General features: G+C 36.0%; 1 protein-coding gene and 1 long non-coding RNA gene across 13 annotated transcripts in view; one reads left to right on the plus strand and one right to left on the minus strand.

Moving 5' to 3' along the window:
• Positions 1-23081, minus strand: part of PIK3C2G (phosphatidylinositol-4-phosphate 3-kinase catalytic subunit type 2 gamma) — a 668476-nt gene that overhangs the window by 474126 nt on the left and 171269 nt on the right. For 3 of the 12 annotated variants that reach the window (XM_060413357.1, XM_042247475.2, XM_060413351.1), the window contains exon 1: positions 20181-20267. The exons of 6 other annotated variants lie outside the window; for them this stretch is intronic. The gene's annotated coding sequence lies outside the window, so the exon portion shown is untranslated. Of the gene's footprint in view, positions 1-1115; positions 20268-23081 lie in introns of those variants that run through there. 3 more of the 12 variants (XM_042247476.2, XM_060413348.1, XM_060413350.1) reach the window with 1 other exon arrangement.
• The window catches only part of LOC132659479 (uncharacterized), a 100799-nt gene that overhangs the window by 1319 nt on the left and 76399 nt on the right, over positions 1-23081 (plus strand). The gene's annotated exons all lie outside the window — the stretch shown is intronic.

Here is a 23081-nt window from a genome sequence, read left to right on the forward strand (position 1 = left end):
AAAAAAGGAGTTTACATAATGAATACAGGATTTAAGCCAAACACTTAACAATGAATTAGCTTCTCTGTGCTGAACAGAATTTGTGCCAGAAGACTTTGAATGGCAATATGCAAACAAAGTACTTATTTGAAAAAATATATATATATAAGGTGAACCTATTTCCCCTCAAAGTATTTCCCCTCATGTGATCCTGTTTTTGAATGCAGGAGTGAATGGGGACGGAGGCACTGGTGGTTTCAATTCCCAGAAGCAGAGTTGAGCCCTTGAAAATGTTACTCTAAGCATTCTATGAGTTTAACTGTCAAGGTTTTTTGTTTTTTAATTAAGATTTAATATGTTCCTTTTTTTAATTCAACCTCAGGATCCAAAGTAAATTTCCAACACAAAAATAATTTTATTATCTAATCATGTTTGAAAGAAACAGAAATAGAAAAGAATATTTACAAGGTTAGCCAGAAAGCAGATGTGGATAGTTCTTTTCTTTTTTTTTTTTTTTTGTTTATTGATATTGAAAATGGACAATGTGTGGAGATTTGGAGTCAACACATAATATATCTAGTTGGATCCAGGAACTAGGTCCAGTCAGGAGTATGTTTGCTTTATTGAGGGAAGTTTTAGGAACTAAAATATTTTATAGGATCCTTATCCTTTTCTCTTTTATCCTTTTAATTTTATATTAGTGTTTTTCTAAGACTGATATCTTGAATAGAATGATAGAAACAGAAAATTAAAAATTACATTCACATTAGAACACCTGATGAAAAGATATTTGTAAGAATGAAAGTCACAAAATTGTACATCCCTCTCACATTCTTTTCCTTATAGAGTAACACAGGTTGTGCGAGGTTAAAGACAGAGTAGAAGCTTAAGTAGAAATAGAAGGTGGTGATACAGGGAAATGTTTTCACTTTTATATTTTAATAATAGCCTAGATTGCAGTTCTAAACTTTGGGACTCTGGAGAGGTAGAGAGACTTAAAAACCATTTTACATGTAGTGATTTTTACTCAGTAGATTTATGCTCAACATTTACTTTCTCTTTAAAGTAACTCCTAAAATATACTGCTAATTTTTAAGAAAATAAATCCTAGAAAAATTGGAAATTTTTATACTTACAAATCTCTTTTGTTATGGTAGACATGAATTTTGGAGGAAAAGCCAAGAGATCTGGACTGATTTGAAAAGTCCAGCTATTTGGACAGTCTAATCTTGGCAAAACTGAAAGAGTAAGGTTAACACAGTTTGATATTGGTTATTTATTAACAGGAAAAGGGTACCAAAATGTACCTTGTGCTTTGTTTCCTCTGTGAATATGTCCTTCAACACCATCGATTTCCTTTACATAATGCTAACCCCGTTTAAGTGGAACTTTTAAGTAAAAATAAAATCAGATGGAAAACCATGCCATTTTTACTGTTTATTTTTTCATGACTTTGTTGTGTGCCCACTACTTAAACAAGTAAAGCCTTCTCTTCAACATAATAGTCTACTCATTTTGCAGGCAAAGTATTTAAGACAAAGTGATCAGCCTTCAAAATGGAAATTACACATCTTTTAGGAAAAAAAAAGTAAAGCTTTATGGGGTCAGTTTATTTCCTTTTCTGTATATTCTGTGTATATGCTGTTAGTATTACTGTAAATTGTTTTGTCTATTCATTATAAGAGACAACGTTAAATGAAATTGCACAGGCCAGAATACAGGAGTGGGTAGCCTTTCCCTTCTCCAGGGGATCTTCCCAACCCAGGGATGTGAGCCCAGGTCTCCCGCCAAGCAGGCAGATTCTTTACCAACTGAGCTGTCAGTGAAGCTCCCTGAAAGGTGTTAGAAACATGTGATTTAAGTGTCTTGGTGAATAGCCTCCTAAAACTTTCCTGCTTGTTGGATTAAAAAATCAATATGTAAGTGCATATAACTGATTAATTTTGTTATGTATTTTCCCCACTCTAAAGATAATTTTTTTGTTGTTCAAAATGATTTAATTTTCAGAACACACATTCCAAGGTAAGTTCTGTAAATGTCCTTGCTATTCAGCCTGTAATCTCGCCTCAGACCTGAGAAAGAATCTTCAACGGTGACCTTGCCAGTAGGATAAAGTTTAACAGTCATCTTGAAAATTGACTACAAAGAGTTATGATCCAGAACCTTGAGACTGGTTGTGAGTGTTTCATGTATGCTCAGCATTTTCCTTACCCTTCATTATCTTAATATTATTTTTATAAACTGTTTTAAAAGTGTAAGTTGCTCAGTCATGTCTGACTCTTTGTGACCCCATGGGCTGTATAGTCCATGGAATTCTCCAGGCCAGAATACTGGAGTGGGTAGCCTTTCCTTTCTCCAGGGGATCTTCTCAACCCAGGGATCGAACCCAGGTCTCCCTCATTGCAGGCGGGTTCTTTACCAGCTGAGCCACAAGGAAAGCCCAAGAGTACTGGAGTGGGTAGCTTATCCCTTCTCCAGAGGATCTTCCAGACTCAGGAATCGAACTAGGGTCTCCTGCATTGCAGGCAGATTCTTTAGGGCCTTACTTATTAAGTGAAGAGTTCTAGGAAGGTTATCTAGTGGTTGCTTAGCAGTACTTGGTTCTGGGTCCACTACGATGAATGAGACAGGCAAGGTCCCTGCTATCATGCAGGGGACAGTACAGCTTTCTACCCCTGCCTCATTTTCTAATTGAGTGACCTGAACCTACTTTTCACCTCTTTGAAAAACAGTTAAAGGCAGTTGCAGATAAGATAAAGTTATTTGCCTATTCCTATTTCAAATATCAAGAAACTGACAAATAAAGGGAAATATCTTGATCAAGTTATTTTGAAATTAAGTGCTAGCTGTATTGCTACTATCTTAAAAGTAAATTGCTTATTCTTTCATTCACTGTAGCTTGGGAGAAGGAAAAAAGTGAGTTAATAGAATATGAAGTCTCGATAGAGACAGAACTTTCAGACCTTTAAAAATAGTATTTGTTCTGGAGCCGATTATACAGAGTGAAGTAAGCCAGAAAGAAAAACACCAATACAGTATACTAACACATATATATGGAATTTAGAAAGATGGCAATGACGACCCTGTATGCAAGACAGCAAAAAAGACACAGATGTGTATAACGGACTTTTGGACTCAGAGGGAGAGGGAGAGGGTGGGATGATTTGGGAGAATGGCATTCTAACATGTATACTATCATGTAAGAATTGAATCGCCAGTCTATGTCTGACGCAGGATACAGCATGCTTGGGGCTGGTGCATGGGGATGACCCAGAGAGATGTTATGGGGAGGGAGGTGGGAGGGGGGTTCATGTTTGGGAACGCATGTAAGAATTAAAGATTTTAAAATTAAAAAAATAAAAAATAAATAAATAAAAACAAAAACAAAACAAAACAAAAACAACAACAACAACAAAAAGTCTAGTATAGTATAAAGGAGGGAGAAATTGATAAAGATGTGTCCAAATCTCATACAAACTGAGTTTCTTGACTCTTATTTTGGTGAAGTGAATACAGTTATTTTGTTTTAGATGGTAATTCAATTACTAAAGCATAAACAGACGAAAAGTTCATTTAGAGTATTCAGTTGAATAAAATGATACTTCAACAATATCTGCTTTGCTGAGGTGCCTGTTGTTGATTAATAACACTGATGATGCTATAGATTGGCTCATTAGACACCATCCCAACCTTCTTCTTCCTGTGTGTTTCTGGCTGAAGATTCTGAAAAGCTTAAAGTGACACTTCCCCTATGCCTTTGCAGTAAAGAGTCAGGAAGAGAATTAGACTCTACTGATAAAATGTATTTGCACAGACTTTAGAAGGTGGAAGCAAAGGATAGTTGTGTTGCTTTAGATTTTTTTTTTTCCTACCAGCAGACAAGATCTTGGTTTCTAAAGCAGTACTCCAGTGTATGTTATCCACTTCCTTTCATGTTGAGAGGCAGCTGTTGCAAAAGCAGTGATGACAGCTAGTTCCCAGCTTTCTGATTATGGAATTGCTTTTAAAGTGGAATGTCTGTATGCAGCCGTATCTGTGATAGCGTCAGTCCCTGGCTGTGTTAGTTCTACAGTGTTGTGTTCAGGTCCAGAGCCCACAACTTTGGCTCTTTCTTCTATTAATTTTGAAAGTACTTTATTCTCTGTATTAAATCTTTCTTGCTTGCTTTAAACATTTAGATTTGTTTCTGAAAAACACAACAGCGTGTCAGACTGTGAGTTGCCAATACCTTGTGTTAACTTCTTTCTAATAATAGAGTTTCAACTGGTCACATATCTATATAATGAAAGATTGCCTTGCTCAGCCTCTCTTATTGAGAGGTATAACAATGTGTCTTAAGTTTCAGATAATAGAATTTAAACAGGTATTGTATTTGGTATTACTGGGTTTTGTCTTTAAAAGGATGGAGCATACAATAGTCTGATACTTTCTAGTTGCTATGTGATGGCAAAGGTTGAATATCTTCCCTGAATCCAGGGACAGAAGCCACAAAATGAGAGTATAGTGTTCAGTCAATAGTGAACCACTTACACCTGAATTATTTTATGAAACACACAGTTCTATCCTGTTTTGTTGCTGTTGTTCAGTCGCTAAGTCATGTCCGACTCTTGAGACTCAATGGGCTGCAGCATGCCAGGCTTCCCTTCCTTCACTATCTCCCAGAGTTTGCTCAAACTCATGTCCATTGAATCAGTGATGCCATCCAACCTTCTCATCCTCTATCGCCTCCTTCTCCTCTTGCCCTCAATTTTCCCCAGCATCAGGGTCATTTCCAATGAGTCAGTTCTTAACATCAGGTGGCCAAAGGATTGGAGCTTCAGCTTCAACATCAGTCCTTCCAGTGACTGTTCAAGATTGTGTTCCTTTAGGATTGACTGGTTTGATCTTGTAGTCCAAGTACTCTCAAGAGTCTTCTCCAAAAGCACAGTTCAAAAGCATCATTACTTCAGCATTCAGCCTTCTTTAATGCTGGATTTTAGACTCTCTCTTGCTTTTGAAAAATAACATCTTATTCTTAAATAAAATATAATTGGGTTGCTAGAAGTAGAATTTGAACATAATTTTAAAAATGAGGCATGGGTCTAATAGTTGGGTACTGGGTGGCAAGAACCCTACTATTGCAGGCTGAAAAGCCAGTGATTCTTCTTATATTATCATAAAGCATTTGACAAAACTGTCACTTGTAATCCTTATAAAGATATACTACTTGCCAAAAGAACGTGCAGCCTCTGTAAATTGCTTGGAAAACCTCAGGACATTAAAAAAACTCAGAATGTTTATGGGTGTTAGCTCTTTCTTGCCATGCACAGTTCTGTGACAAGATGTACTTGGACTGGTTATAAGATGCGATTTTAAAGAAGCGGCTTTCACAGTGAATAACCTCTAGTGTCCTCAAGTACCTCCATTAAAACCTCTCAGTTAATTGGGGTCCATTCTAGTTTCAAAGGTTAGATTAAGGGTGATGCTTTCTTGCCTCAACTAATATTTTCGGAGCGCATCAAAGTAGACATCATTAAATTGAGGGGAAGCCAAAATATTCTGAACAAAGAAACCAGAAAATATGAGGACAGCCTGCAAGCTTGGAAAGCTTTTCTCGGTTAGATCTCTGGTTATGATTATTTGCCTGTGGATCTGACTGTCAGTAGAACAAAAGCATACTGAGTTTTTTAGGGATTGTATCGATCTGCAAAAGCCAATGTATGCTTGACCTTTAAAGCAGCTCCTGAAGCCTCCCAACTAGCCTTGAAGAATATAACCCAGAAATCTGTACAGTCTTCAAGGAGAGAATAGAGTCCAGCCCTCTCTTAAGGAGGAAATTATAAGGTATTCAGATATTTTCAAGAATGAAAGAGACACACATTTAAAACAAAGAATTCATTCATTCAATATTGATGTGACACCAGGACAGTCCATGTAAGTCAGGACGATCACAAGCAAACTAGTAATTATGGTAATGAAATAATGGACCAAGTACAACATCCCAAAGTAAAGAAAACAGGAACTGTAAATGACAAGGAACAATGAAATTTCTTCTGGGTAATATAATCAGGATCTAGTCAAGGAAATTATTTTAGCACCAGAATGGGGAATGTTTATAATTCCTGTGCAGTAGGATTTGATCATTGCTTTGAAAAATGACAGCTGTTTCTTTTCCAATTCTTCCATTTTTGGAAGGCGGCTGTGCTTGCCACTATATCTCCAACACTGCACTCTTCCATTTTTTTTTAAGGGACTCTATTATATTGGGTATACATGTGTGTAGAGGGAGGGTAGGTCAGTGGGAAGAATTGCACACCTGGATTTTTGGCAGCAGGCTGCAAGCTTTGTCCCAGTGTCTTTTCCCCTCCTATAGTAATGGCCAGCCAGTCAAAAGCCACATTTCTCAGCCTCCATTTCAATGAGATTTGGGCAAGTAACTAGTTGCCCAAATTTCTACTCAATGAAATGTGAAAAGAAATATGTGAGTCTCTTCAGTTGTGCCCTTAAAGGGATGACATGTACACCTTCCTCTCTGCTCCTTCACACACACACACAGATGCACACCTGAAAAGTAGCGATGACTAGAGTGGGCACCTTGGACATGGATGCCTGCTGCTGACAATGGCTAAACCTGAATTGCCCATTATCATTCTTACCTTAGCTGTAAAGAAGAGTGGGAAAACACAAGAGAGAACATACTATCATGTTTATACTGCTGTATTTTGAGTCTTTATTATAGAGTTTATGTTAAAACCACATTAACTACCACAGTATGCATAGACTGAAATGATTATTTTTCCTAAAATTTTATTCATAATACATTACTTACAAAAATTTAATCAGAGATCCAAACTGGCTCTTTCAAAGTGCATGTTTAAATTAAAAATTTTATGAAGTATTAATGTTCCATAAATTTAGAATAAAAACTTAATTGTTCTCAAACAATTATCTCCAGAGAATATTTACAATGAAAAATTCATCCAATGACTATTAATGCCAGTAATCATTAAATTAATGCTGATAAACATTCTATGAAAGGTTTACATATTAGACTGCTACAGCTTTTCACATAGTTTGGTATAAAGCTAAGAAATATGGTCTGTACAGGGACTACTTGAAATGAGAGTTTTATGAAGTCTAACATCCTTTCTGGAAAATAACAAAACAATAACAATTGAAAAATTATCTTGACTCATCAAATGTAAAGTTCAGAGTATCTATAGAGTGCACAAAAACAGTGGATTGATTTTAAAAGGAATTCAGCTTTTTTTTTTCTGCTTATAATGACATGATGAGAAAATTCCTCTACATTAAAGAAAAAAAAAAAAAACACGTATTGCATATCTATTCCCAAAATTGTCAATTAAATTGCTTATGTTTCTTAATCCAAGACCAAAGAGCTTAATATGCACTTTTCTTTCTTCCTGGGGTTTGTCTCCCTGGAGGGTGTGAGAGAGTTCTCATTGCCTTATAGCTTATGGGGCTGCCAGAGTGGAGAACAAACCTCAGGAGTGAAGACTGGGGAGAGGGAACCAGAAGAGAAAATGTGTTGAAACTGTTTTATTTGAAAAGAAAGGAAATTAGTTGAAGCTGTCAGATTGGTTTTGGCTAATTTTACTTTCTGATTGTATTTTAGCATATTGTCGATAACTAGAATTTGAACATAAGAGATAGTAAGAATCAAACTGAAGTTACACTGTGGATACTGTCAGGCCTTGCAGGATATCATTGTGCTACAATTACAGAGGACAACGGCCGTGGGCCTCAGGGTGGTTAATTTCCTTAATGAGTCTATTTTTACCCGTTTGAAGAAGACTCTTGAGAGTCCCTTGGACAGCAAGAAGATCAAACCAGTCAATCTTAAAAATAAACCCAGAATATTCATTGGAAGAACTGAAGCTGAAGCTGAAGCTCCAATACTTTGGCCACCTGATGCTAAGAGCTGACTCATTGGAAAAGACCCTAATGCTGGGAAAGATTGAGTACAGGAGGAGAAGGGGACCTGAAGGATGAGATGGTTGGATGGCAGCACCAACTCAGTGGACATGAATTTGAGCAAATTCCAGGAGATAGTGAAGGACAGAGAAGCCTGGAATGCTGCAGTCCATGGCGTCACAGTCAGACACGATTGAGCAACTAAATAACAACAACTTCTAAATAAAATCCTTCTCTCTTGTTCTTCTAAAATTGCATTGTTCCCATATCATCAACTTTGGAGGCCTTACTACTCTCTGCCTTGTATTATAATGGGTATATATGTATATTTACTCTCCTTCTTTATTATAGAGTCTGTGTTTTATTCTCATCCTTTTGCTTTCTGAACATAATAGGCACCAAAACGTTTATTATAAGAAGTCATTTTTAACAGATCTTGATCCTACTTCTGGGCCTTCCTGTATTTTATTGTATTGTTTCTACTAACTTCATACATTCATAAAAGAGATTTTTTTTTTTTAGTTTCTTTTTCCTTTATTCATTCTGTTACCTTCTGACCAGAATTAATACAGTAATGCAGGAAATTCCTCTTCCAACCCATAAAACCTTTTAGAAACTTTAAAAATTGTCCTCTTTCTATATTACCTTATTTAATATAACTTTTGAGACATAATTTTAACACAGTGAAATGTGTAGATATTAAGTACACAGTTTGATGAGATAGACCAGCTCTGCTCCTAAGCTCTGGCAGTTCTGGAGTTTCACCTGAATTTCTGGCATGTTTGACAGTCTCTCCCCTCAGGCTGATGAGATCCACAATGTATCTATCACTTCCAGGCCCAATCTCAGTTGGGTTTATAGCTCTACAGTAGCAGTCTGTCAGGTCTATGGAATCTCTTCTCTATGCACATACAGCTTAGAATTTGCACAGAAACTCAAGAGAACACTTATTCAGATTTGTGAAGTTCTCTGTCCGGCTTCCTTCTCTCTGGTACCTTTTCCCTGAAAATAACAGCTACCTTGGTGGCCCAGAATTCCAACCTTTATTTCTTCTATTCAAGGAGATTATTGTTCTGTGTTTGGCTCTACTTTTTAAATTGGAAAGTGATCCCAGCAGAAAGCCAGGATGAATGTAGACCTCATTTTATATATTATTTTCTTTCCTTCAATTATCATAGCCCTGAGTACTCTGTATTCCAGTTTTGTCCAGTTTCATAGTTACTTGCAGCAGAATTGTGATTCTGATGGACATTATGATAGCCAGAATTGAAAATCCCATATCGGGTTAATTTTTACTTACTTTTTTTGGATACTTTATCTTGGTTGATTTGCCTTTCTTTAAAGATAGAGTAAGAATAATGCATTTCATATCAACCTTCTGTAGTTGTTTGAGGATCAAATAAAATAATTTTTGAAAAAAAAAACTCTAGAAATGATATAACTTAAGAGTATTTAAAACCCTAACTCTTAGTATAACTCTTTAATTTAATTAATGTCATCATTTTATAAATGTACACACTGTATGTTAAACTGTTAAACAGTTAGAACTGGACATGGAACAACAGACTGGTTCCAAATAGGAAAAGGAGTTATGTCAAGGCTGTATGTTGTCACCCTGCTTATGCAGAGTACATCATGAGAAATGCTGGACTGGATGAAGCACAAGCTGGAATCAAGATTGCTGGGAGAAATATCAATAACCTCAGATACGCAGAGGATTACCACCCTTATGGCAGAAAGTGAAGAACTAAAGAACCTTTTCATGAAAGTGAAAGAGAAGAGTGGAAAAGTTGGCTTAAAGTTCAACATACAGAAAACGAAGATCATGGCATCCGGTCCAATCGCTTCATGGCAAATAGATGGGAAAACAATAGAAACAGTGACAGAGTTTATTTTTGAGGATTCCAAAATCACTGCAGATGGTGACTGCAGCCATGAAATTAAAAGATGCTTACTCCTTGGAAGGAAAGTTACGACCAACCTAGATAGCATATTAAAAAGCAGAGACATTAGTTTGCCAACAAATGTCCATCTAGTCAAAGCCATGTTTTTGTTTTTGTTTTTTCCAGTAGTCATGTATAGATGTGAGAGTTGGACTATAAAGAAAGCTGAGCACCAAAGAACTGATGCTTTTGAACTGTGGTACTGGAGAAGACTTTTGAGAGTCCCTTGAACTGCAAGGAGATCCAACTAGTCCATCCTAAAGGAAATCAGTCCTGAATATTCATTGGAAGGACTGACACCGAAGCTGAAACTCCAGTATTTTGGCCACCTGATGTGAGGAACTGACTGATTTGAAAAGACCCTGATGCTGGGAAAGATTGACGGCAGGAAGAGAAGGGGATGACAGAGGATTAGGTGGTTGGATGGCATCACCAACTCAATGGACATGAGTTTGAAAAAACTCTGGGAGTTGGTGATGGACAGGGAGGCCTGGCATGCTGCAGTCCATGGGGTTGCAAATAGCCAAACACGACTGAGTGACTGAACTGAACTGAACTGAACTGAACTGTATGTTAAACTGATTAAAGTAAAGGAAGAGAATCCAGTTCTAAAAAAAATAATACAATTTAGGGAATAAAATATACTCATCAGTTTCTCTCAAATTTTTCCAATAAAATTCTTTATTGACAAAGGGAATCTATACTGGTCTATAGGAAGTAAAAAAAAATTTATTTAAGGTTTTACATTTTATCTTAAAATTGTGTATATATGGTGTATAGTTATGTTAAACTTAATGAAAATATAATGTTCCTTCCTCACCTCAGTCTTGGAGCAAAACAGAATCAGAACTGTGTATTTCATGATGAGTTCTGTAGCTTCAGTGGTAGCCACATAAATAGTTGTACTCTGCTGAGAGATTTGTGATAATGTGTGTCCATATTTGTCCGAAAACTTTGAGTCTACTATTTGGTACACTTAATTCCAAATGTTAATATTTGAATGAGTTGTGTCTCATAGTCTTTTATCTGAATGTTTCTTGCATCCATTTTCTGAGAACAACTCTATTTTAAGGCAAAGTAGAGTTTATCATATTCAGAGATGGATTATTAGTAGAGTTGTAGAGTTTTATATATATGTGTGTGTGTATATATGTGTGTATATATATATATTTTTTTTTTTTACTTTTTTAGCTGTGCTGCATGGCATGTGAGATCTTAGTTCCCCAACCAGGGTGGAACCCACACCCCTTGCATTGGAAGGCAGATTTTTAACCAGTAGACCACCAGGGAAGTCCTAGTAAAGATGTTAATATTACCAAATATCACATGTAATTTTGGTACCCTCGATCTTTTCCCTTAAGATAAATTACTGATTTAATTTGCAGACATCCTCTCAAATCTTTACAAATGAGTGTGGTGTATATACTTCTATAATGTATTGTGATATAAAGTGATGTACTAAATATATTTTACATGATATATTTCAAATATGTTTTCCAGTCAGTCTATATTATGGTCACATACAGCTGTGTTAGAGACTGATTTGTGGCTTATTATAACAACTGGCAAACAGCAATACTCAAATAGACAAATAGCTCTTAGGATACAAATGATTATGACTAAAACTTCCAACTCTTACAGAAAACTTATTAGCTGACTTTTTTAATGGTCTTTGACATTCTAAACATAGTTTTCCTTTGATCATTGAATAAATTATTATTGCTGATAGAAATAAATAAAACTGCTAAAAATATTCCTAATCTCTGGCAAGATCACAATGTTCTCAAATTGTCTCTGAAGAGAAAATGGATCAGTTTACTATAGTCAAACTTTATTACTTCTTTGGTGCCACACACATTCTCACAGGGCAAAGATTTCTAAGAACTCTGTTCAGAAAACTCAAGAATTAACCTTTCCTGAAGAAATTTTTTTAATGTCTTTTCTAATTTTTTCACGCTCTTTCAGCTTCTCCATATGCTTATTACAGGCCAAAGATTTTGTAATCTCAAGTACATTTTAAGTAATCAATGAGAAATCAAAAATTTCCATAATTGTATAATTTTGCATATATTTTAATATAACATAATTGTATGGCACCAAATATTATTCCAATACACTTACAAATGAACTTTATTAAAAGTCAAAACAGAAACTGGTATACTTTTATCTAAAACTGGCCAAGTTTTCTAACATAGTCTGTTATATTTTATGTCAATTTTTTCAGTTTTATTGAGATACAAATAGCCCATAGCCCCATACAAGTCTAAGATACACAGCACAATGATTTGACTTACGTTCATAATGAAATGGTTATCACAAGTTCAGTGCACATCTGTCATCTCATTTATATACAAATTTGAAGAAATAGACAAAAAATTTTTTCTTGTGATGAGAACTCTTAGGATTCACTCTTTTAACCACTTTGACATATAACGTACAGCAGTGTTAATTATTTATCAGTCATGCCATACACCGCATCCCCAGTTCTCACCTATCTTATAACTGGGAAGTTGTACCTTTGGACTGCCTTTATTCAGTTCCCCCTTCCCCACCCTCCGTCTCTGGTAACCACAAATCTGATCTCTTTTTCTATGAATTTGTTTTGTTTTTAAAGTATACTTGACCTATAAAGCTATGTTAGTTCCTGTTACACAACATAATAATTTGATACTTCTGTACGTTTCAAACTGATCACCACAGTAAGCCTCGTTAGCATCTGTCACCATACATAAGTATCTCATAGTTATTGACTATATTCTCCACCTTGTTCATTTCATACTTGTGACTCATTTACCTCTTGATTTTTCTCACCAATTTCTTTTCTCCTCCAGCTCCGCCTCTCCTTTGGCAACTACCTGTTTTTTCTCTGTATTTGTAATTCTGTTTTGTAATGTTTGTTCTTTCATTTTGTTTAAATGCTGCAATATCTAAACTGTCATGTTGCTAGTTTTCCCAAGAAAATAAGTTAGATCATGGACAAAAATATTTGAATTTTTAAATGCTATCAATAGGAGGACAGCAGGACTTTTTTCTTTTTTTTTTTTTTTTTTTGGTTTGAATAGCCACTCTGTGTTCCCAGACTTTCAGTTAACTTGAATAGTAATTTAATGTGTCTCTGCTTAGTTTCAAACAGAAGCAAACTCATTTCCAACTATTCTAGAACGCCACCTTCTGGAAATGAAATGCTTCTCTAAATGTCAGGAAGCAGTTCGTTGTGATTGTGGTAGATTTAGGACTTGGTACTGAGAAAACTCATGCTTCATCAGGAACAATGTTCCTTTCAACCAAATATTCTCCACTTCCAGCCCTGGGGAATTAAAGAAGACACTTGTGTGTAACAGTTACAGAATAAGTGAAAGTTTTTGATTGCTTATATTAGGAATAAAATTCTGTTATATTTACTTCCCCTGCCCCTTTTTAGAACCATAAAGTTGTTCTGCTTCTGTAATATGTAACATTTTTACATCTAATAATAGTACATAGAAATAAGTAACACCATTGTTCACACCATTAAGAATGAGCTAAGCCTGTGCAGTTCCAGTTAATCATTCTGTTCTAAAGGCTAGTTAATGAATATACATTTTGTTTGACATAACACATGAGACAATCAGGATTTTTCTGACCTATTCTAACTACGTCAAGCTAGTTAAACTCGTTAGTAGCTAGAGTTCACATTTAAGTATGGGGTAACCCACATTTGCCACCTCTGAGTAATGATTGTTTTCACTGTGATAGCGTTAGAACTTAAACAAACAAACTATTGGTATTTCTTTGTTGGAAACTGATGGGGTGAAGAGAGTATATATAAACATATTTTTTAAATGATAGTTTTCTTTCTAAAATGTGAACTTTGTAAAATATGTTTCTGAGGTTTCACTTTTTAAAAAAATCTGCTGAAGATTTTAAAATTCATAATTTCTGTGTTAATTTTTAATTCTGGTCACTTGAGGACTATGTAGATATATACTAGTCAGTTAATCTTGGTGGTTTCATACAAACATTGGCTATATCTGGGAGAGCAAATTTATTATAAATGAGTAACCACTCATGCCCGCAGCAGAGATTACTAAATAAACTTGCCTCTGTTTTTCTATGAACCCAGGAAGCAGTATATACAATGTTTTACTCCAGTTACCCTTGGTAGAATACAGTTCATTTATAAGATGAAACTTACTGATTATTGAGGCCCTAGAGGAACCAGATGGCGCTTGCGGTAAAGAACCCACGTGCCAATGCAGGAGACACAAGAGATGTGTGTTCAGTCCCTGGGTTGGGAAGATCCCCTGGAGGAGGAAAATGGCAACCCACTCCAGTATACTTGCTTGGAGAATCCCATGGACAGAGGAGCCTGGTGGGCTGTAGTCCATGGGGTCGCAAAGAGTCAAACATGACTGAAGCGTGCATAACACGTAGAGGAACCACAAGAAGGATGAAAAGTAAAATGCTTGCAGTTGGGATGGGAGAAAAACATGAGCAAGAGAAATATCAGTTTTAAGGAAAATGTGGAAAGACACGTCCTTTAATGATATAATTTGAGTAGGCAAATAGTACTAATAGTCTCATACCATCTTCAATTAAATTCCACCATTAGATATTCATTCTTTTGAAAGTAGTTCTTATTCAATAGGAATGACTAACAGAAGGTCAGAAACATAAAACCATACCAGTCATTAACAGTTTTACTATATTTATTTCTTAAAAGCATCAGTCATCAGAGGACCATCTGTTTTGGGGGTGGGGGAGGAAAAGATAGACCCAATTTTTGAGCACACGTGCAGTCCAAAGAGAGCAGAACCCCAAACTAGAGAAAATAGTAGATTGATTACTTTGTCTAGGAAGAAGTCCAACAATCTTCAAGCCTATTAAGCGCTAGATACTGGTTATGATGCTAAAGATATAGAGAATGTATGCTAGAGTCCTAAAGTACTGTAAAGGGTCAGAGAGACTGACATAACAGGAGACAGTTGGAAGTGTTGCATTTGAATTCATTTTTATGCCTACACGTAGTATGGGGGAGAAGTTGAGGAGAACTAGCAAGTAAAATTCCCTTGAGAAATACATTTAAAACCAAGATAATGGATCAGAGAAGAGATAAATCATATCAAAGAGATTAATAACAAGGGCAAGACGTCCCCCAAAGTATTGTCTTTTATATAATGTATGACCTTGATATATATAAAGAATATAATCTTAAGAGTGATTGAGCAGTAATGGAAACATACAAAAAGCAGTCATGGAATCAGGGTTGAAGGAATCTAACCAGATATTGCCCCTGTTAATCAGTAAAGCTAATTTTGGTTGCAGTTTTGGTTTAGAAGGGAGAGAGTGGGAGAAGGGCTTCCCAGGTGGCGCTAGTGGTAAAAACCCTCTTGCCAATGCAGGAGACATGAGAGACATGAGTTGGATCCCTGGGTTGAAAAGATCCCCTAGAGAAGGGAATGGCAACCACTCTAGTATTTTCGCCTAAAAAAATGTCATGGACAGAGGAACCTGGCAGGCTACAGTTCATGGTGTCACAAAAGAGTTGGACAGGACTGAGCAACTGAGCACAACACACTACCTCCATAGCTCACAATCCAGGAAGTTAATTTTTGCTTCCTACATGTTCTGGCAAATTGAAATCTCACTGATTCTGATTGCCCTGGATCTCCCTCCTTATAGATGCTGGACATGCCACAAAAGAGATGTCCACATATTTGTGAGAAGAAGTTAGAGCTTTTGCAGTATTATAATTCCATAGTCTGAACCTGGGTTTCCTGGATCTCTATTTCTGGGAGATATCAGAGTTAATACCCCACCACCAAAAAAACTCTTTTTGGGAAAATAGGGCTTATGATATTTCCCTCTGGAACATTAATAATGAGCACTGGCATATTAAAAGCTGTGAGAAATCCTACAGGGAGGAAGCCACTTTCATTGAGTACCCATTGTGTTTTATAGAGCATATCAGATTTGGAAAGTTTTCGATAGACAGTCTCCAACATGAAAATAAATGATTCTCATCACCTTAGTCTATTGCCATTAAAGATTCAAATTATAATATTCCTCTTTGCTTCAGAGTCTGCCAAGCAAACAATTGATTATAATCATAATTTGGGATTCTATATAGGTCAGCCTGTAGGGAGAGAATGTCCTAGTTTCGACCATTAGAGAATTCCAGTCTGCATAACAGTCATATTGCTAACAATGAATTACTAAATTGAACTCCACTTTATTTATCAGTTATGTAACAGAATGCTGCAACAATTTTAAGATATGATATTGAAATTTAAGTAAATCTTTCGCTCATAGTCCTATGAAGTAGGACTCTTCTCATTGTTTAATTATATTACACTAGCAGCAAAAAGTATAAAATTCTGATGTTAGCTTTGAGTTAAAATGTGAATTCATTGGCAATAAGTGATAATAAAATATAAAGAATAAAGCACTGTGCTTGTTCAGTTCAGTTCAGTCACTCAGTCGTGTCCGACTCTTTGTGACCCCATGAATCGCAGCACGCCAGGCCTCCCTGTCCATCACCATCTCCCGGAGTTCACCCAGACCCACGTCCATTGAGTCCGTGATGCCATCCAGCCATCTCATCCTGGGTCATCCCCTTCTCCTCCTGCCCCCAGTCTCTCCCAGCATCACAGTCTTTTCCAATGAGTCAACTCTTCTCATGAGGTGTTCAAAGTACTGGAGCTTCAGCTTTAGCATCATTCTTTCCAAAAGAAATCCCAGGGCTGATTTCCTTCAGAATGGACTGGTTGGATCTCCTTGTAGTCCATGGGACTCTCAAGAATCTTCTCCAACACCACAGTTCAAACACATCAATTCTTCGGAGCTCAGTCTTCTTCATAGTCCAACTCTCATATCCATACATGACCACAGGAAAAACCATAGCCTTGACTAGACGGACCTTAGTCAGAAAAGTAATGTCTCTGCTTTTGAATATACTATCTAGGTTGGTCATAACTTTTCTTCCAAGGAGTAAGCGTCTTTTAATTTCATGGCTGCAGTCACCATCTGCAGTGATTTTGGAGCCCCCCCCCCAAAATAAAGTCTGACACTGTTTCTACTGTTTCCCCATCTATTTCCCATGAAGTGATGGGACTGGATGCCATGATCTTCATTTTCTGAATGTTGAGCTATAAGCCAACTTTTTCACTCTCTTCTTTCACTTTCATCAAGAGGCTTTTTAGCTCCTCTTCACTTTCTGCCATAAGGGTGGTGTCATCTGCATATCTGAGGTTATTTATATTTCTCCCAGCAATCTTTTTTGTTTTTTTTTTATTTTTATTTTTACTTTATTTTACTTTACAATACTGTATTGGATTCCAGCTTGTGTTTCTTCCAGTCCAGCGTTTCTCATGATGTACTCTGCATATAAGTTAAATAAGCAGGGTGACAATAGACAGCCTTGACGTACTCCTTTTCCTATTTGGAACCAGTCTTTTGTTTCATGTCCAGTTCTAACTGTTGCTTCCTGAGCTGCATACAGATCTCTCAAGAGGCAGGTTAGGTGGTCTGGTATTCCCATCTCTTTCAGAATTTTCCACAGTTTATTGTGATCCACACAGTCAAAGGCTTTGGCATAGTCAATAAAGCGGAAATAGATGTTTTTCTGGAACTCTCTTGCTTTTTCCTCTGCCTTTCCTAAAACCAGCTTGAACAACAGGGAGTTCACAGTTCATGTATTGCTGAAGTCTGGCTTGGAGAATTTTGAGCATTACTTTACTAGCATGTGAGATGAGTGCAATTGTGTGGTAGTTTGAGCATTCTTTGGCATTGCCTTTCTTTGGGGTTGGAATGAAAACTGACCTTTTTCCAATCCTGTGGCCACTGCTGAGTTTTCCAAATTTGCTGACATATTGAGTGCAGCACTTTCACAGCATCATCTTTCAGAATTTGACATAGCTCAGCTGGAATTCCCTCACTTCCACTAGTTTTGTTAGTAGTGATACTTTCTAAGGCCCACTTGACTTCACACTCCAAGATGTCTGGCTCTAGATTAGTGATCACATCATCATGATTATCTGGGTTGTGAAGATCTTTTTTGTACAGTTCTTCCGTGTATTCTTCCCACCTCTTCTTAATATCTTCTGCTTCTATTAGGTCCAGACCATTTCTGTCCCTTATTGAGCCCATCTTTGCATGAAATGTTCCCTTGGTAAGTAAGTACTTCTAAGTACTGTGCTTGTTAAGTAATAAATACTCCCAAACTTGAGCTATATATTATTGAATATGCCTTTTTTCTTCCATAAGCTTTTCCCTATTTTGTGGGGGAGGGGCTCAATTACCTCCTTAATGGAGTACTTTAAAATTCAGATGCCAAATTATTAATATCATGTAGTACAGTTCTCATACTTTTAACACTTGATACAAAAATTCTGGAAAGACTCTGGGCATATGAAAATACATTCCTTTTATAGTTCAAAAATTTGAGAGCCAGAAGGAATGTAGGACTTCCATGACAGCATATGGGAAAATTATAAATCTTGGAATCTCACCCATATCTTTGATTTCAGAATAAATCTTTTATTATAATCTACCTTGCCGTATTAAAAAAATACTGTGCTTTTTTCTTCCCAGACACCATCAATACAATGTATTAATCTATACTACACACTTATACACATTAAATGTAACTCAATTTGACATACATCATTTCTGAGTTGTTTTTTAAATTAATATTTGTATTGAAAAGCTATAATAAATGTCCTGAGGATGAGACTGTGTCTTCTTAGCTATTCTCCACAGCTCCTATTAATGGCATTAGAGCCATGCTAAAGATGTACCTTACCCAGTCATGATTGGAAATCCTAGTACTCCTCTGGCTTGGTTAACACTTTATTGATACTTTAAAACACTTTAGAAAAATAATTTAAGGTATCAGAGAAGATTATATGATTCATGGGTTTCCTGGATTAAGGTAGTTCTCAGAAACCCAGAAATTAGGTATGAAAAAGGCTCTGAGCTCCACCAAAAGTAATGTAAAATCTCTGCCTACCAAGTGCTCTGTTTTATTATACTCTTTGAGCAATCCACCAAGAACCTGCAGAATCCCGATTTGTTTTACTGCCTAACTGTTAGAATCTATAATGTCTCCTTCTGTTAATACAAAGGGCTTGACCAAGAGCTGATGATACCCAGAATTATCCTAGGTTTCTTTTATTATACTTTTAGATTCTGTTATTAGCTCTCCGATTATATTGTTATTGACACTGGTAGGCAGTTAGTTTTCTACTTTATTTTGTATCCTGGAATTTGGGGAAAATGTCCTTTTCTTCCAGACATTTTCTTTGGCAGATAAAGTTATTTTGCTTAATTTTATAATTTACTAAGATCACTGTGACAGCTAATATTCTATCACTGTTTTCACTCTAAATTCTTACAGTAGAGCCTCTTGACTCATAATTACTAGCTCACGATATCTTGAACTGTGATTGTCACTTTGTTTTCTCCTTCTGAACATAAGATCTTGAAAGCAAGGATTCAGTCATAATTTTCTCAATATTTATTTTGTCTATAGTAATATCTAGCATTAAAAAGACTCAAAATATCACATTAATAAGCTTAGGCATATGGTCTACATATTGTTACAATGACAGATTCCGTGTGTGTGTCACATTTAGAGTTTCCAAATTTTCAATTCTATTTGAAAATGCAAGAACTGTAGGAAAAGTGTGTACGCATTAAAAATGAAATCTACTTTCATAAGCTACAAGATTCAAAAAAAATCCCAAAATGATAGCTCTGTAATGAGAACTTTATTATCTTGCCACTAGTTTCTTAAGCACTTTTATTAATATTTTTTAACTGCACACTCTTATTTGTGACTAAAGTATCTAGAGTGATCTGTGTTTCTAAAGTTTCTATTTTACCTCATTTCTTTGAATTTGAATTCCACTTGGTTCTTTGGATCAAGTGGAAATGAACTACTGACCTTGAACATACCATTTAACCTTTCTGGGTTTTAGAGTCCTATCTCCAAAAGAAGAGTTTCACACCAAATCCTCAACAATTAAATGGTTAAACAAAATATTCTTGCCATATGTTGTTTTATTTTTACCCAGGAAAATTATCCCTGAAATTTGAAAAATATACATTGTCGAAAACTTTGCTTATGGGAATTCTAATGCCATTTATGAATTAATCATTTTTGCAATTATTTCTATCATATAAATACAGTCCATGGAATTATTCAGGGCAGAATACTGGAGTGGGTAGCCTTTCCCTTCTCCAGGATATCTTCCCAACCCAGGAATTGAACCCAAGTCTCCCACAATGCAGGCAGATTCTTTACCAGCTGAGCCACATATACAGATAATATTTTATAACACAATGTACATCAGTATTACTTACCTTATTATTTCTTCTTTATTTTAATTGTATTTCTTGCCTCATTAGAATGCAAACAGGGTGAACTCAGAAGCTAATTTCATGTTTAATGATTCACTACACATTATGAAAGGAGTTTTGTTCACCCTTGATTTTATCTTATCAGTTGCTGTGCAAATAAAATCACATGTTCCCATACTTTGTTTGAGAACATTTAATGATTGGCATGACCACCATCAAAAATAATTTTCTCCAATCTCTTCCATTAACTCTTACTGTTGACGCATTTAATTTATACAGTTTAAAAGTTACCAGTAACAATCTAGCTATTTAATGCTCCCTCTTTCAATAAATTCCAAGGCCTGAACAGGGGCTCAAGGCTACAAAAGGACTTTTAGAAATTTTTTTAAAAATTTTATTATTCTTTGAGATTCTCACTTTCTTTTTCTGTCACCCATATAAAATCTAAAAGTTTCATAAAAGTGTGTGTTGTGACTTTGTACTTATATTTCTTCCCCAGAAGGAAATTACTGGATTCACTGTCTTTTAAAGAATAGAGTTCAGTCTAATGAATTAATTCTTAAAACTTTTTGCTCCCAATAATATTTTATCCTCTTAAGAACTACTGAATAGCTTTTATTCATATAGTTTTTATATATGTATGTATATGTGTATGTAAAGACATCATATTAGAAATCATAATTGAGCACTATTTTAAAAATATATATGTATTAATTTTCTCAGAAGTTCTTTTTTTCAGCCAGATTGAGATGTAACTGACATGTAACTTCAGGCAGAGTTAAGGTAGGCCACATGTTGATTTAATACATATATACTAAAAGACACTTGCTCCTTGGAAGAAAAGTTGTGACCAACCTATATAGCATATTAAAAAGCAGAGACATTACTTTGCCAACAAAGATCCGTCTAATCAAAGCTATGGTTTTTCCTGAAGTCATGTATGGATGTGAGAGTTGGACTATAAAGAAAACTGAGTGCCGAAGAATTGATGCTTTTGAACTGTGGTGTTGGAGAAGACTCTTGAGAGTCCCTTGGACTGCAAGGAGATCCAACCAGTCCATCCTAAGAGAAATCAGTCCTGAATATTCATTGGAAGGACTAATGCTGAAGCGGAAACGCTAATACTTTGGCCACCTGATGTGAAGGACTGACTCACTGGAAAAGACCCTAATGCTGGGAAAGATTGAAGGCAGGAAGAGAAGGGGATGACAGAGGATGAGATAGTTGGATGGCATCACCAATGCGATGGACATGAGTTTGAGTAAACTTTGGGAGCTGGTGATGGACAGGGAGGCCTGGCGTGCTGCAATCCATGGGGTCACAAAGAGTTAGACACAACTGGGTGACTGAGTTGTACAGAACTGAAACTGCAAAATGATTACCGCCTGCTGCTGCTGCTGCTGCTGCTAAGTCACTTCAGTCGTGTCTGACTCTGTGCGACCCCATAGATGGCAGCCCACCAGGCTCCTCCATCCATGGGATCTTCCAGGCAAGAGTACTGGAGTGGGTTGCCATTGCCTTCTCTGGATTACAGCCTAGGGTTAGCTAAAATGTGCATCATGTCACCTAACTGCTCTTTGTTTTCTGTGGTTAGAACATTTGAGATTTACTCTCTTAGCTACTTTTAAGTATATAATACAATATTATAGTTAATAACTATCATGACTTGCTATATATTAGATTTCTAGAACACATGTATCTTATGATCAGCGGTGTGTACCATATGATCAGTATCCCCCATTCCCTTGTCCTTCCCCTACCCAGAACCTGGTAACTGCCACTCTGCTGTCTGTTTTTGTGAGTTCAGATTTTTTAAATTTCACATGCAAGTGATATCAAACAGTATTTATCTTTTTCTGACTGACTCATTTCATTTAGCTTAATGCCCTCAAGGTTCATCTGTGTTGTCACAAATGACAGAATGTGCTTATTCACAGCTGACTAATATTTCACTATATATATGTATATACATTATGTATAATATACATGTGTAATATATATCTATATATGTAAATCATGCCTTCTTTCTCTATCCTCCATTGATGGACATGAATGTTGTTTTCCATGTCTTGGCTATTGTGACTAATGCTTTAGTAAACATGAGAGTGTATATATCTCTTTGAGATTTTATTTTCATTTCTTTTGGATATATAGCCAGAAGTGGGATTGCTGAATCATATGGTATTTCTATTTTTAATTTTTTGAGGAACTTCCATACTATTTTCTATAGTGGCTGTACCAACTTCCATTCTCACCAACAATGCACAAAGATTTCCTTTTATCCACATCCTCACCGACATTTCTTATCCTGTCTTTTGTCCAGTTTTCCCCAAACCATTGTGTATTCTTGGCTTCTTTGTCGTAAATTAATTGACCATGTAGGTGTGGGTTTATTTCTGTGCTCTCTGTTCTATGGATCTCTGTCTGTTTTTATAACAGTGTCATATTGTTTTGATTATTACACCTTTGTAATATATTTTGATACCAGGATGTTTGATACCTCCAACTTTCATTTTCTTTCCAAGATTGCTTAGCTATGTAGGGCCTTTCATCATTCCACATAGATTTTAGACTATTGTTCAATTTCTGTAAAAAAGAACATCAAAATTTTGATCAGGATCACATTAAATCTCTAGATTGCCTTGATAGTACAGTCATTTTAACTGTATTAATTCTTTCAGTCCATGAGAATGGAATATCTTTCCATTTATTTATGCATTCTTCAGTTTGTTCATCAGTGTCTTATTGTGTTAGATCTTTTGCCTTCTTGATTAAATATTTTCCTAAATATTTTTTCTTTTTGATGTTATTATAAACAGGCTGCTTTTTATCTTCTTGATAGTTTTTGCTGTATAGAAAGACAACTGGTTTTTGTATATTGATATTGTATTCTGCTAAACTACC

This window comes from Ovis aries, chromosome 3, assembly GCF_016772045.2.
Source record: "Ovis aries strain OAR_USU_Benz2616 breed Rambouillet chromosome 3, ARS-UI_Ramb_v3.0, whole genome shotgun sequence".
Lineage (NCBI taxonomy): Eukaryota > Metazoa > Chordata > Mammalia > Artiodactyla > Bovidae > Ovis > Ovis aries.